We start from the raw sequence: 13,324 nt of genomic DNA, 5'->3' as shown, positions 1-13,324 counted from the left end.
TGGGGTAAGAGTAGGGGGCTGCTGCTGGTGCCTGGCTTTGTAGGAGGGGAGGAGCTTGGGCGGGCACTTCACGGGGCTTGGGTGGCTGGCCCCGGCTTCAAGGGGCTTAGGTAGCTCAGGCTGGCGTCTGGCCTCTGCAACTCAGGGCTTGGGTAGCTGGTGGCTGGCTGGCTGGCCCTAGCACCATGCGTCTCTAGTGGCTGGCGCCCACAGTGTAGGGCTCAGGCAGCTCAGGCAGGTAGGTGGGCAGCTGGCCCCAGCAGCACAGGGCTTGGGCGGCTCAGGTTGGTGGGCAGGCAGCTGGCCCTGGCAGCGTAGGGCTCAGGCGGGTGGCTCAGGTGGCTGGGGCGAGCAGCTGGTAGGCGGCTGGTGGCAGCGTGGGGCTCAGGCACCTTGTCCCAGCAGCTTGGGCTGGCTGGCCCTAGCGTCGTGGGGCCCAGGTGGCCGGCCCCAGCAGCATGGGGCTTGGATGGGTGACTTGGGTGGCTGGCCCGCAGCTGGGGCGGGCAACTGGTGGGAGGTTGGCGGGCAGGTGGCTGGCCCTGGCAGTGTGGGGGCTCAGGCAGCTGGCAGGTGGGCGGGCGGGCGGGCAGGCAGCAGCAGCTTGGGCAGGCAGCTCTGGCAGTGCAGGGCTCAGGATGGTGGTCGGCTGGCATAGGCAGATCTGGCAGCTGGCATAAGGCTCAGGCAGCTGCCTACCTGGGGCTGTACCAACCACCCACAAAGGGCCAAGTAAAACTATTTGCGCTTATTTTTTTATATTAAATAATATTTGTGTATCAAGTTTGTGTTTATTTTAAATTACAAATTGAATTTTTTCTTAAAAGGGGGTTGGATGATGGCAAAGAAGAGGTGGAGGGGGCGGGAGGGTTTCTCAAAATTCAAAAGGCAGGGGTGTGATGGTGAAAATTTTGGAAACCACTGCACTAGAGATGTTACATTTAGTCCTGGCCCACAAAACAGACCCACATTCAATACCATAAAGTCTTTCAAGTACATTACAGGATATTGCCATGTTTGTCACATGCTTATCAGGAGCCCTGAGAGGAGGCCTCATGGAGTTTTCTCTGGGGCACTCTGTACAACTGGTACTTAGTCTGGTCTATACCTTAATGGCACAAACTCATTCCAATTACTGAAGTAAGTACTGATCCTTTGACTATGACCTATTATGTGAATTTTATTTCTGTGGAATCAAATGATAGAGTAGAAGTAATCATTTTATCTGATGGATATTTTATGTGTTATAGTGACATTTACTCACCCTACCATTACTGATTTTGCTAAAGTATGAAATAGTAAATGCATGTTGAGTTATACTTAGATTTTATGTTTTTATCACTTAAACTCCTGGGATTCAGCTATAGGCAAATCACTTGGAATGAATCATTTATATTACAAAATTTCAGCTCTCTTTCAGCCAATTGTCTGCCAGTAGATTGTAGCTTTCTGAAATGTTCCCATTGTTCAAAGTTATTTTCCAAATAATTTCTGCTGCTAACTCTGGATATGCAGATTGTGTTCCATTAATTCATTGTGAGAATTTGCTAATTGACATTTGAGTTGCGTTGGGTAATTCTGAAAGGACAGCTAGATCACATGGATTGTCTTGAAGTATCGTTAAGGAATTTCAAACAAATACTGAAGTTTTTGCACCCAAAAAATGGACATTCCTGCAAGAAAACTTTTTCAGTAGAAAAGGGGTCAGCAACCCTGGGAAAGGGTGTCAAGAGTGACATACGAGGGAATTTTCATCGGCTCACGAGGTGGGAGCTCAGCCCTGCCCATCCTCCCCCATGCAGCCAGGAGCTTGCTCAAAGCCACGCCGCTTGTGGATTAGCAAAAGACAGGCTCATGCGACTAAGCACCCCCTAAAGGGTAAAGCTCTTCATCTTAATGTATTTATTAATGACACTGTTGTAAGTAGAACTATTAGTGATTTTGAAAATTACCACTGGCACTCAGACCATACAGAGGTCAAAAGGTCAAATTTCTCTACTCTGCCTCAGAAAGGTTGCAGGTCCCTGCACAATATCATCTACAGAAAGCCTCCAATTCAGCAAGTGTGTAAGCATCTTGCTGAATTAGCAGTGAAAGTGAACAAAAATGACTCTCAATTTTTTTAACATAATATTTGTGGAAAAGTACTTAGTGCCACCTACCCAGTCCTCATTAAATCCCCACCAACAAATTAGATTGGTGTTTTGCATAAAACCAAATCCAATGTCACAAAAAATCTCAAATGTTTTATTACTTCATGGTTTATAGCTGTTTAGCATTTCCGGACATACTGCCAAACCTCTAGTTTTATGTTAGTATCATGTTGGTTCAGTACTGTGTATTCAGTATCAAGCCTCTGCACGTACTCAGTACAGAGCCAGGTGTACCAAACCTTGGAATTAAACACTGAATATGCTTCAGTTCCCAAGCCCAATAGGTGCTAGGAGGAGTAAATTCCAATATTCCTTCAGTTTAGCCATGTATCTAAATGTTGCAAACACAGTAGAGAAGCGTGGGATAGAGAAGACAAAGAGATGCATAGCTTGGCTTCAGAGGCCAGTCTCCTTCACCTAATACCTGGAATGGCCACTCCAGTCCAATCTTCTATTATGGCAATAGGTAACTGCTGTTTTCAGGGGCATAGTGTCTCTCACTGAAGGCCCCTCTGCCTTGTTCCCCGGATCCTGCCAACTCCTTAGTTTAATCCCCATGATCTGCCATAGCCTTCTTCATGTGCCTACCATTTTAAATGCTGAATTATCCCCTGGTTCTGAGAGCTCCCTTTATGCCTTTCTTTATTCAGCCTTCTGGATGCATGGCCCAGTGTCCTGTGCTGTCCACAAGTTCAGCATTTCAGAGGAAAGCTGAAAAATACAATAGAGTTTGCTTTTCTTTCTATACTGGTCAAGCTGTTTTGACTACGTTTAATTTCCAGTCCAGGATGCAGATAGGCCGCTGAGTGCAATCTGTGCTCTGCTGACATTTCAAACCAGGCTGGTCCAACAGGTACCTCTTGGGATTTCATAGATATGTTTAACAGGATAGGGGAAATAATGAGGCTCCACATCCAGGCCGTGTCTACACTAGCCCCAAACTTCAAAATGGCCACGCAAATGGCCATTTCAAAGTTTGCTAATGAAGCACTGAAATGCATGTTCAGCGCTTCATTAGCATGCGGGCAGCCACAGCACTTCGAAATTGACATGCCTCGCCGCCGCAGGGCTCATCCCGATGGGGCTCTTTTTCGAAAGGACCCCGCCTACTTTGAAGTCCTCTTATTCCCACAAGCAGATGGGAATAAGGGAACTTCGAAGTAGGCGGGGTCCTTTCGAAAAGGAGCCCCGTTGGGACGCGCTGCGCGGCGGCAAGGCGCATCAATTTTGAAGTGCTGCGGCCGCCCGCATGCTAATGAAGCGCTGAATATGCATTTCAACGCTTCATTAGTAAACTTTGAAATGGCCATTTGCGTGGCCATTTCGAAGTTTGGGGCTAGTGTAGATGTAGCCCCACAGGCACTTTCTCTTCCACCTCTGCAGCCCTCCATGACTCTCTTGATCTTTTTTCAAAATGAATTGTTAAAACCACCCAAGAGACACCCCAGTAATCACCTCCCTCCAAAAATATAAGCCATAATCTATACTCTGATCTCACAGAATTAAGACATTTATGCAGAAATTTAGACCTTTGTCTACATAGTTGTATGAAACAACTTCAACAGTTAGAGATGAGAGGCATAGTACTAATCTCATCCATCCCAAAGCCATGCTACTTTTGAGCACCTGACTTCACACTTCTTCATGTAAACATCCTCAGGTGAGGGCCAAAGATTCATGTCTGCTAGAAGTAGAATAACATCAGCGTGACTATGATATGTTGACAAGCCTTGTGCTGCTTATGGATCCAGTTCAACAAAGTACCTGAGCACGTGCTAAAGTGTCTTTGACTGCCGTGAAACTTATATTTAATTAGAAACATTTGTAAAATCTAGGCTACAAAACACTGGCACAGAAATAGAATATATGGAAGACCTGCTTCCTGAAATTCCTCAAGAACATATCAGACATGTAAAACTGTTTTTTCAACTTTAGTTATTTGATTTAAAATAACCAAGTTGCTTCTGCTTCTCAACTGGAAGTCTACCTCCAAACTCCTCCTTAACAGGATATAAACGCATGAGAAAACTTCAAAGAGGGTACCAAAATTATTTTTTTCAAAATAATTATGGTTGCAGTCAATACCTGTGGATGATTTTCACATGGGCTCTTCATTAAACACCAGATTTAATATAATGGATAATGCAGTCTCTAAATTACTCTGAGGTACTTTGCTGTTTCAGCTGGTCTCTGACAGCATATAAAACAATAAATAAGGACAAAATTCTGAACACATGCATATGCTGCATAATGGTCCTGCCCCTTAATTTACATATATATGAAAAAAATTCTCAAGAAACAAACAAAAATATAACCAACTATATAAAATATTAGCAAAAAAGCACTAATCAACAAATAATTGGCTGTGAAAGGCTGGGGAAATTAGGCTAAAAATGCCAATATTTTCAGATTTTTCAAAAATGATATTCCAGAAGGACAGTCTCCTCCATATGCTGCTTTACTGACCCAAGATATTAGAAATAAGAGGCTGAATTTGAGTGTTAAGCTTTTACAGGCCGTATTGGAAAGTGTGTGTATTCTTTGGTGAAATATGAGTTTGTATTTATTCAGCTAACATGTTTGTTTGTTTTTTAGATTCAGGGTTTTATACAAATAAAATGTATCAAGTATAAAAAACAACACCATGCAATCCAATTAAGTCAAAACAAAAAACCAAAACCAAAACCAAAAGGTAGCAAAGCAGAAATTTTCCTCTGCACAAAAGGTCAGTTCAAAAACCTGACACTTCTCTTCATCTCCTGAGAAACCCTGATCCACAGGAATTGGAAGGACAGCGCTGAACAAATGTAAACTCTCCCCAAATGACTGCAGAAGAACCTAAACAAACAAACTGCACCCAGGATTTTCAGTGTCTTATCCTGAAAGCATTCACACAACGATACCTCAGAATTACAATTGCTGCCTAATCATGAGTAAATTTACATGTATAGGTAATTATTTGCTGGACTGAGCACCTGACCTACTGTGGACCACAGGAAGAAGTAAGTTCTAAACAAAGGAAGATGCCTTCATTAACAATGTCCTGCTAGTAACTCATTCCTTACAGATTTCTAATGCAAGTGCCTACACAGATTGCAACAGTGCCACAGATGTACATATCATGAAACTACTATTAGCGAGACACGCCCCCCCCCGCAGATGTCATTATTCTCATGAAGTTTTGGATTGTTTTCAAACATAAAATAAGTATGCACACCTACAGGTAAGACAAGGAGTCCACTACTAGTCATCACTATATATATCATGGGGCTGGTGAAACTTACTCCATGCTGCATATGACCATCTTCAGAAGTTCTAGAGCTGGGGCACATCTTCCAGGGCTTCAGCACATGGGAAAGGCTTGCAGAGTTCAGGGCTTAAGCCCCACTCCTGCAGAAGCCCTGAGACTCCTTTCCCATTGGGCAGAAGCCCTTACTCCACCACTTTGTGGCAAAGTGGAGGATCTGAGTCACCGCTGCCAGTATGTAGGTAGAGAATAGGGGAGGATGTGTGGGTCTCAGAGTCACACTGTGATGTAATATTGCCACGTGGTCAACCCAATATATATCTACAGAAATTATACCATGTTTTTCACAATAATAGCTTTTTAGGAATAGTAGCTCCGTTCAGAATGGATTGATTTTTGTTCTGCATGGTGGCTGCTACTTCAGTTAGCTAGGGGAAGTCTGCAGAGAAAATCTGCGTCCTACATGCTGCCCTATTAGTATTTCCTATAATAACCATGGTAAATATTTTATTTTGAAGATGCTGATTGGTTCTGACATGCTAAATGGCATTACAATAAGCCCAATAATAAAACACTAACCTTCTAAAGTTTATGCCTTTTAAAAAAATCAAATGAAACCCAGCAGGCCTGGACATTTCATTTGGCTCATTCTGGGGATCTTCTCTGTAAAGCAGAAGTGAGAGTGTTTCAAAGTAATGAAAGGGAAAAAATATTACTGAACTGCAATCAGGTAAGAATGTGTGTGTTTGGCTTTAAATGTATTTGTCAATCATACTCAGAGACAGCCATCCCTTATGCCAGCCCATGTACATTTATTAGTGTCACTTTTACGTTTTCAGTATGGGAATCAACTTTTATACAACACATTTCAAGTCCATAGGAGTTTTTCTATTCCCTACAATGGATGCTCGATTGGGCCACAGGCATGTAATAATCAAACTGCATTAAGACTTCTTTTGCTCACATTATAAAGGTGATTAAGCCAGATATCAAAGCTCTGCAAGAACAGTTAAGGGGAAAAAATATCCATTGGGATTGAACTTCTGTTCAGAAGGGCCATGAAAGGATTATAATAGCTCTGTAACAACAACTTGGAACATAGTTCTGTTCTTTTCACACTTTCAGCTATTTTCTGTAAGTCTAGTTTCAAGAGTGTTTTTCTCCTCCTTGAAAGGTGGTATTTTTCTTTGGCTGGCTTCCTGGGACAGCATATAAGTGCATTCTTATTGAATTCCTTTTCTTTTACTTTGTCTGCCATCTGACAACTAGAGATTATGGATATACTTTATTTCCCCCCCTGCATTGTTGCTATACACACAAAAGCTTTTTTTTTTTTTTGTGACACTTGTGAAAATGAACACAGAATTAGGGTTTCTCTGCTCCTTTTGAAGCACAGCTCATTTTCAGTCTGGAATCTTTTCCCATGACTGTGCGTCGTGTGCCAATTGTGTCTGAACCCATTCCTGGAGGTTTCTGTTGTATGAGAATCTTTTATTTCAGGAGTGTCTGGGACAATCCTGGAGAGTTGGTAACTGCACCTTTTGGGGAAGAACGTTCTTCATTATGTCTAATTTTCAACAAATCAAACCAATTCAGTGTCAGTCACATCTCTTCATATAGTGGCAAGCAGACCACGCCCACAATTACAATAATGTGTCATAGCAAAGTGTTACAGTGAGGATCCATATGAATGTACAAATGCTTCTTTACTGTTCTAAGAGACTTCACCCCACTGTAACAAAGCCTCACTTGATCCTGCAACAGGAAACACCTGCTGCCACAAAGTTCAGTGTAACTATGCTTCTGGGGCATTTCTGACCTATTGAAAAACCACAGTACTCTCTTTTTGGGGATAAAACATATGTCCAATTGAATAATCTTCCAACCCCTTTCCAGGCTCAGTAACCCTCAACCGATCCTTTGCATGCGTTATGATTCAATTTTTTGTGCTTCCTGACCTGGGCTCTAAACGGATTCATTTTTCCCATTGTTTCAGGCATTTCTGTGTAAACTCAGCTGGTGGTGCAGAATTTGGGCACATTGCATAACTCGTGCATTCTCATATCTCAACTAGATGCCCCATGTCCTGCTGAGCCGTGGGAAGGCTGCATGGATTCTGCTCCCAGTTCTATCTTCTGGCACTCATGAAGTAAGCAACCAGGTGCTCTGTCTTCCTCCAGCTCCTGTGATGGCCCCAAATAAACTGCCAGGTGGGGCAGCAACATGGAAGGAGGATGAAAAACAGGAGCTGCATCACCACAAGATCCTAATACCAGCTCTAGGTCCCTTCACATCCCTCCCCACCCCCGCTTCCCCATCCTTCCTAGTCTAATAGCACAAACCCTGTGTGCTGCAGCAAATGACTTTCTTTGAGCTGGTCTTTATATTAGCTCTTAAACATTCCTACAGGTCCTGTCATCTTCACCCTTCTCACTCACCTCAGATGAAAACAGAAACCAAAGGATCACACAATACACTCTGAGGGGTATCTCAGTTTGTTGCCATGAGAGGAGGATGCTTGGCAGACATAATCAGAGTTTTCCTGTTCTATGAAGGCCAAGGACAAGCTGTCTGGTGAATCTAAGGCCCATTGGGGAAAACCTTTCTCACAAAGCACAGCCTCCTAGAAAGCCAAGCAATAGCAGCTAGATCTGCTCTGTTCATGGATGTGAGCTCGGGTAGGTCCTCCCCTGGCTCTAGTGACTGCTGTTCCTGCTCCTGCTAAAAGGTGTCTGCAACCTCATATTGTCATCACTTCCACTCATGCAACAATGTCCATATTTTCTTCACAAAATACGAGGCCTAGACATATTTTTTTGCAACAAAAGCTGAGTCTCTGATGCCATCACACCAAAGTTGTAGTTCTACACCCCTGCCAGTTTTGCCTAGGCCTTAATCTGTTCCTGTCCATGGATTTATGTGAATCCCCTTAAAGGAGAAGAAAGGGTGTGCAGCAGATCAGCTGGGTGGTAACCAGTCTTTTTTTCTCACAAAAAAATTCTTCTCACAAAAATAAAATTAAAATGTCAGGGTAAAAATGAAAAGCTCAAAGTTATCATGAGCCAAAGCTGTTGTTTCCCCTCCCCCTCCCCGGCATATGACTCAGAAACAAAGTGTAGTACAGGTTGAACCTCTCTAGTACGGAACTCTCATCTACAACATCCATAATCCAGCATGATTTTAGATAGCTGAAGGACCACTAATAGTGGTTATGGCCAAGTTTCTTGTGGTCCCATAAAGTTTGTTTACAGCTACCAGTGGTGATTCTCAATGTGCTGTGCTCTTATTTAGCTCTAAATTACCCTTCAGTATCTTCTAAGAGCCCAGTAAGCCGTGGAAGTACTGGTAGTACTGTTAGACAATATTGAACTCCTGCAGTCCAGCAAATCCCCTCATTTGATATCATTGAGTTCAGAGACTGCTTTCCAGTGTTTATTTTAAGTGGGTCCTTATCTATTTTCCAAAATTGATTTAAAAACCAAACAAAAACCTCTGTCCATTGTTTTTCCAGAGCATTTCTCAAAAACATTACTGTGAAGTTCCCCCAGCCTCACCTTCTGGCAATGAAATGCTAATGCCACTATAAAAGCTGATATGCAAGGAAGCTATTTCTGTCACTTTTTGTTGGATACTAATGTAATTATGAATCTTAAGACCTAATGCCATATAATTGGCACAACAGAGATGCTTTGTTTCTAAAATGTTTTGGCAGGCTTATGTGAGCACATTCATTCAACGATACCCTATCAGAAAACAAATGTTCTGTGTTGAGGTGCATTAGATTGGTTTGACCCAAAGAGCATATTGCTAACATAAAACCACTGATCATCTGAGTATTTGCTGAGAATGGAAGAGAGATGGTAAAATAGGTTTGTTATCTGCACATACCGCAATGGGGTCTATAAATATTGCTCCATTTTAAGAATCTCCTTCTATTTTCATTGCAAATTCTGCTTCAGGAAGTTAATGAACTAATCCAACTCAACTCTTACTTTTGCCTCTTGTGTGCCATATTAGCTATAGCATGCTTTTCACAAATCATTGCCGCATATGGAGAGATCTGCTAGACAAAAATAAGACACACAGTGCTTCCAATTTCCATTCTGTTTATTAAATGAAATCTGTTATATTTACAAGGACTTTTTCATATAAAAACAACACAACTAAAGAGAGGGACTTTTTTTCTCCCTATTTAGATTATTTCTTGGATGCAATGGTATTGTGCAGTGCCATTTACTTCTGAGAATACCCTGAACAACTGTAGCTACAATCTTACATTTCCCCAAATCACATTTACTGCAATATTTAAGAAGTTTTCATCTAACTGAACACATGCTGGAGCAAATTTAATAAAACTGTTCTTGTAAATGCTTCAGTGGGTAGATGGGAAACAAATAAGGCATCCAGGGATGATAACATCATTCTGGAAAGGTTCTTAAGGCTAGGAAGTCATTTGCAAGATGCTTTGACTGCCAAAGAGCACAGCTATAATGGTTCTAAGGAAAGCTGTAGTTAAATCAACACCATTCACAAAAGCTCACAGGTGATCAAAAGTATTAGGTAATACAGATAAATGTACATAACACGATAAAATATTTCATATGTTTCCCTATATTTACCAATCCTCCATACCATCTTCTTGCTTGTAATAATAATGAGCTGGATTCTCAATGGGTGTAAGTCAGCATTGCTCTGCCTACAGGAGAGCTACTTACTGTTGAATCTCTGCTCCAATATTTTTACTGGCAGTGGTGTTCTTACATACTTTGATATCTGGTCTGTTGATGGTGTTAATCATTTAAGATTTCCCAGTTAACACACTGAGGTCTGGTAAGTTCTTATACCAAGGTCAGGCCCAGTGTTACCAGAACTACTGTCAGTTAGGTATGCACTAATGTGCACAGTTGCTACAATACTTATGAAAAAACTTCCAGATTTGCAATAGTTTTTCCAACACAGCAAAGTTGCAAACATTCTGGCTCAGTAAAGTGAGAAGAGAATAGAGACCTGAGCATATATATCCCCAGACCATTCCTTGCAGAATAACTAGAAGTGTTAGTCATTACCTTCGTCGTCCTCATCACCACAAACAGTGGGCATCCCCCTAGCTTCTCCCAAGGCACACAGACTGGGATAAAGCTTGTATACTGTGTTATGCTGACAGCCATATCACTAATGCATCCTCTTTTCCTTATGTTTCCTCTCGCTCATAGTGTTTTTTCACAACTAGTTTCTAAGGACAGCAGGCCAAATCCTCTTCACACTATACTGATTTTCTGTCCACCTTGGCAGTGATATAATTTAAATTATCTCACTGAGGCTCAGTTGAAGACACCAAAGCATAAATAACCAAAAATAAACTGTAGTGTGACTGGGGCATGATTAAGGGAATCGTGTTTAAAGGCATGATGTTTCAGTCAGCTCAAGGTTCATGTGATGGCTTGGCTGCCAAAAGCAGAGAGGGGAAGAGGAGAGATACTGGAGGGGGTTTACCTACCCAAGACAGCCATGGCATAGGATGGCTTTGCTGATGTTGCACCAACCTCTCCCATATTCTGTCTGATGCCTCTGTATGGCAGGCTCATGTTCTTGAAGCTTCCACGGTTTGGAAGAAAAGTGACAAGAGAGCTGGAGCAAAGAATCAAGGTCTGAGCTTTAAATGTGACCTCAGCACCTGTACATTTTTCCTGTCAAAGTTTGAGTTGATTCTGCTCTTCTCATCACTGAACTCCTGCCCTGCATCTTTCAGTGTCCTTCAGAGTGAAGTATGGCAGAGACGCAAGCAGCCGGCAAGTGGCAGAATACTATGTGAAGAAGCCCCTTTCCCCACATAGTGTGTGAATGGGAGAAGAGGGAAATCTCCAGCGAGAGATGAGCCCTCCGCCTGGGAAAATCAAGACTCTTTCCCAAGAGATCAAGAGAGTTGTGAGATTGGAGCCTGACTGCCCTATCCAAGCCCCAAACCTGTTTTTTCTTTTTTTTTTTCCTCCTCCAGTGAGATGTCATCTCAGGAGTTCCATTAACTGAATCACATGGCATTTCCAAGCAAGTCTCTGTCCTACTATGGATTTTTCCGCAAAAAGTCGGCATGCAATGCTATCTAAGTTTTAAACTTTAGAAGGTAGCCAGAAAATTGTTCATTGTAATAAATATTTATAAAATATTATAGCCAGACTACCTCTCCCCTCACCTCTGAAGTTATCCTTTGACTGGTCTTGTATTGCTCTTTTCAAGCTTGATACAGCCTTGAGAGGTCCACTGTGAAGCATCAGCTTTGTTTTGTAATACGACATACTTCACTTCCTCATCTGAAGGCCATTCAAGGGCAGAATCTCCACCCAGATTCCCACCACTACTACCTGTCCCTTCTCTCACTTGTACACGTGAGAGACTCAAAGCCATCACGATGAGATGGCATGTCAAAGATTTGGAGCAGAACTTGATCACATGCCTTCATGTCTTTACAGCAGTTCTACAATTTTCAGGACTCAGCAAGAAAAGACCAATAAGGCTGTGGTTGGTAGATTTTTTTTCATTTGTTTTCTAAACATGAGCCTTTAAGATATCTTTACTAGACTTTGGCCCTCCGAGAACACACACTTCACCTTAACAGCCATAAAACATATTTGGAACTGTCAAAACTTTCCACAACTCCTGCTTCTTTTCTTTTCTCAACTCTCCTTCCCCCTCACGTCAATGTGTCTAGAATTCTCCCCTGTCATACTCGTCACAGAGGAGTAGCATTGATGAAAGCAGAGTGGCACTGGGGTCCCTTACACCTAAAGAAATCTGTTTCTGAACATACTAGATCTTAGCAATCCTGACAGCCCGTATCTTTGCAAACTCCAATTAAGTCTTGCCTTTGTTTTGAGAAAAAAAAATGTTCAGCACTCCCAACCCTTCATTTATTGATGGGCAAATCCCACCCTTCCCAAATGCTGCTTAGGTGCCAACAGCCTAACTGGCATGATACTATTGCCCATGATTTTGGGATGACATTGAAAAGCTGCAAATGGAATGGAGGGCAGAGCACATTGCATTGAACATCAATGGGGAAAAAAATAACTGGCTAAAGATGCCCGTGCAAATCCCCTCTCTGACAAAAAAGTGGTGTGGAATTGTCAGTGGAGTTCATTCCATTGTGTGGTCTCTTCCAAAGGATAGTAAATGTGATAGGAAACAGACATACTTAAATACCTTGGAAGGAGTAAGGACCAAATCAACATTTGTGGGTGTTAGTGGTTCTATTTATGGTTTTCGTTTGGTCCCAATTCCCATAGAATCCCAACATCTTGATTTTATTTATTTTCCTTTATCCTTTAGTGTTGTTATCCTCATTCTACAAATGAGGAATTCAGGCTGTGGCCACACTACCCGCCCCCCTCTTTCGGAAGGTGCATGCTAATGAGGGATTTCGGCAGATGCTAATGAGGCACTGACATGAATATGCAGCATAATGGTGGACGCACACAATTCAAACGTGCCGCTTTCAGAACACATGCTGCCTGTGTAGACAAGAGCCTTTCAAAAGGATGCCCCCCACCCTGGGACTTTGAAAGCTCCTTCTTCCTGTTTGGTTTTAGGAAGAAGGGGCTTTTGAAGTCTGCGGATCCTTTTGAAAGGCCCTTGTCTACCCAGGTGGCATGTGTTCCGAAAGCAGCACTTCTGAATCATGTGCGGGTGTCATTATGCTAATGAGGTGCTGCATATTCATGTCAGCACCTCATTAGCATCTGCTGAAATCCCTTATTACCATGCCTCTTCCGAAAGTGTACAGCTAGTGTGGCCACAGCCTGACAGACAGAGAGAAGTTAAGTGAGTTGCCTAAGGTCACCTAGAATGCCTCTAGCAAAGAAGAGAATTTCATCTGGAACAACAAAAAGTCTTGTGGCACCTTATAGACTAACATATTTTGGAGCTTAAG

Source organism: Carettochelys insculpta, chromosome 5, assembly GCF_033958435.1.
Source record: "Carettochelys insculpta isolate YL-2023 chromosome 5, ASM3395843v1, whole genome shotgun sequence".
Taxonomy (NCBI): Eukaryota; Metazoa; Chordata; order Testudines; family Carettochelyidae; genus Carettochelys; species Carettochelys insculpta.
This window is presented reverse-complemented; position numbering follows the sequence as displayed.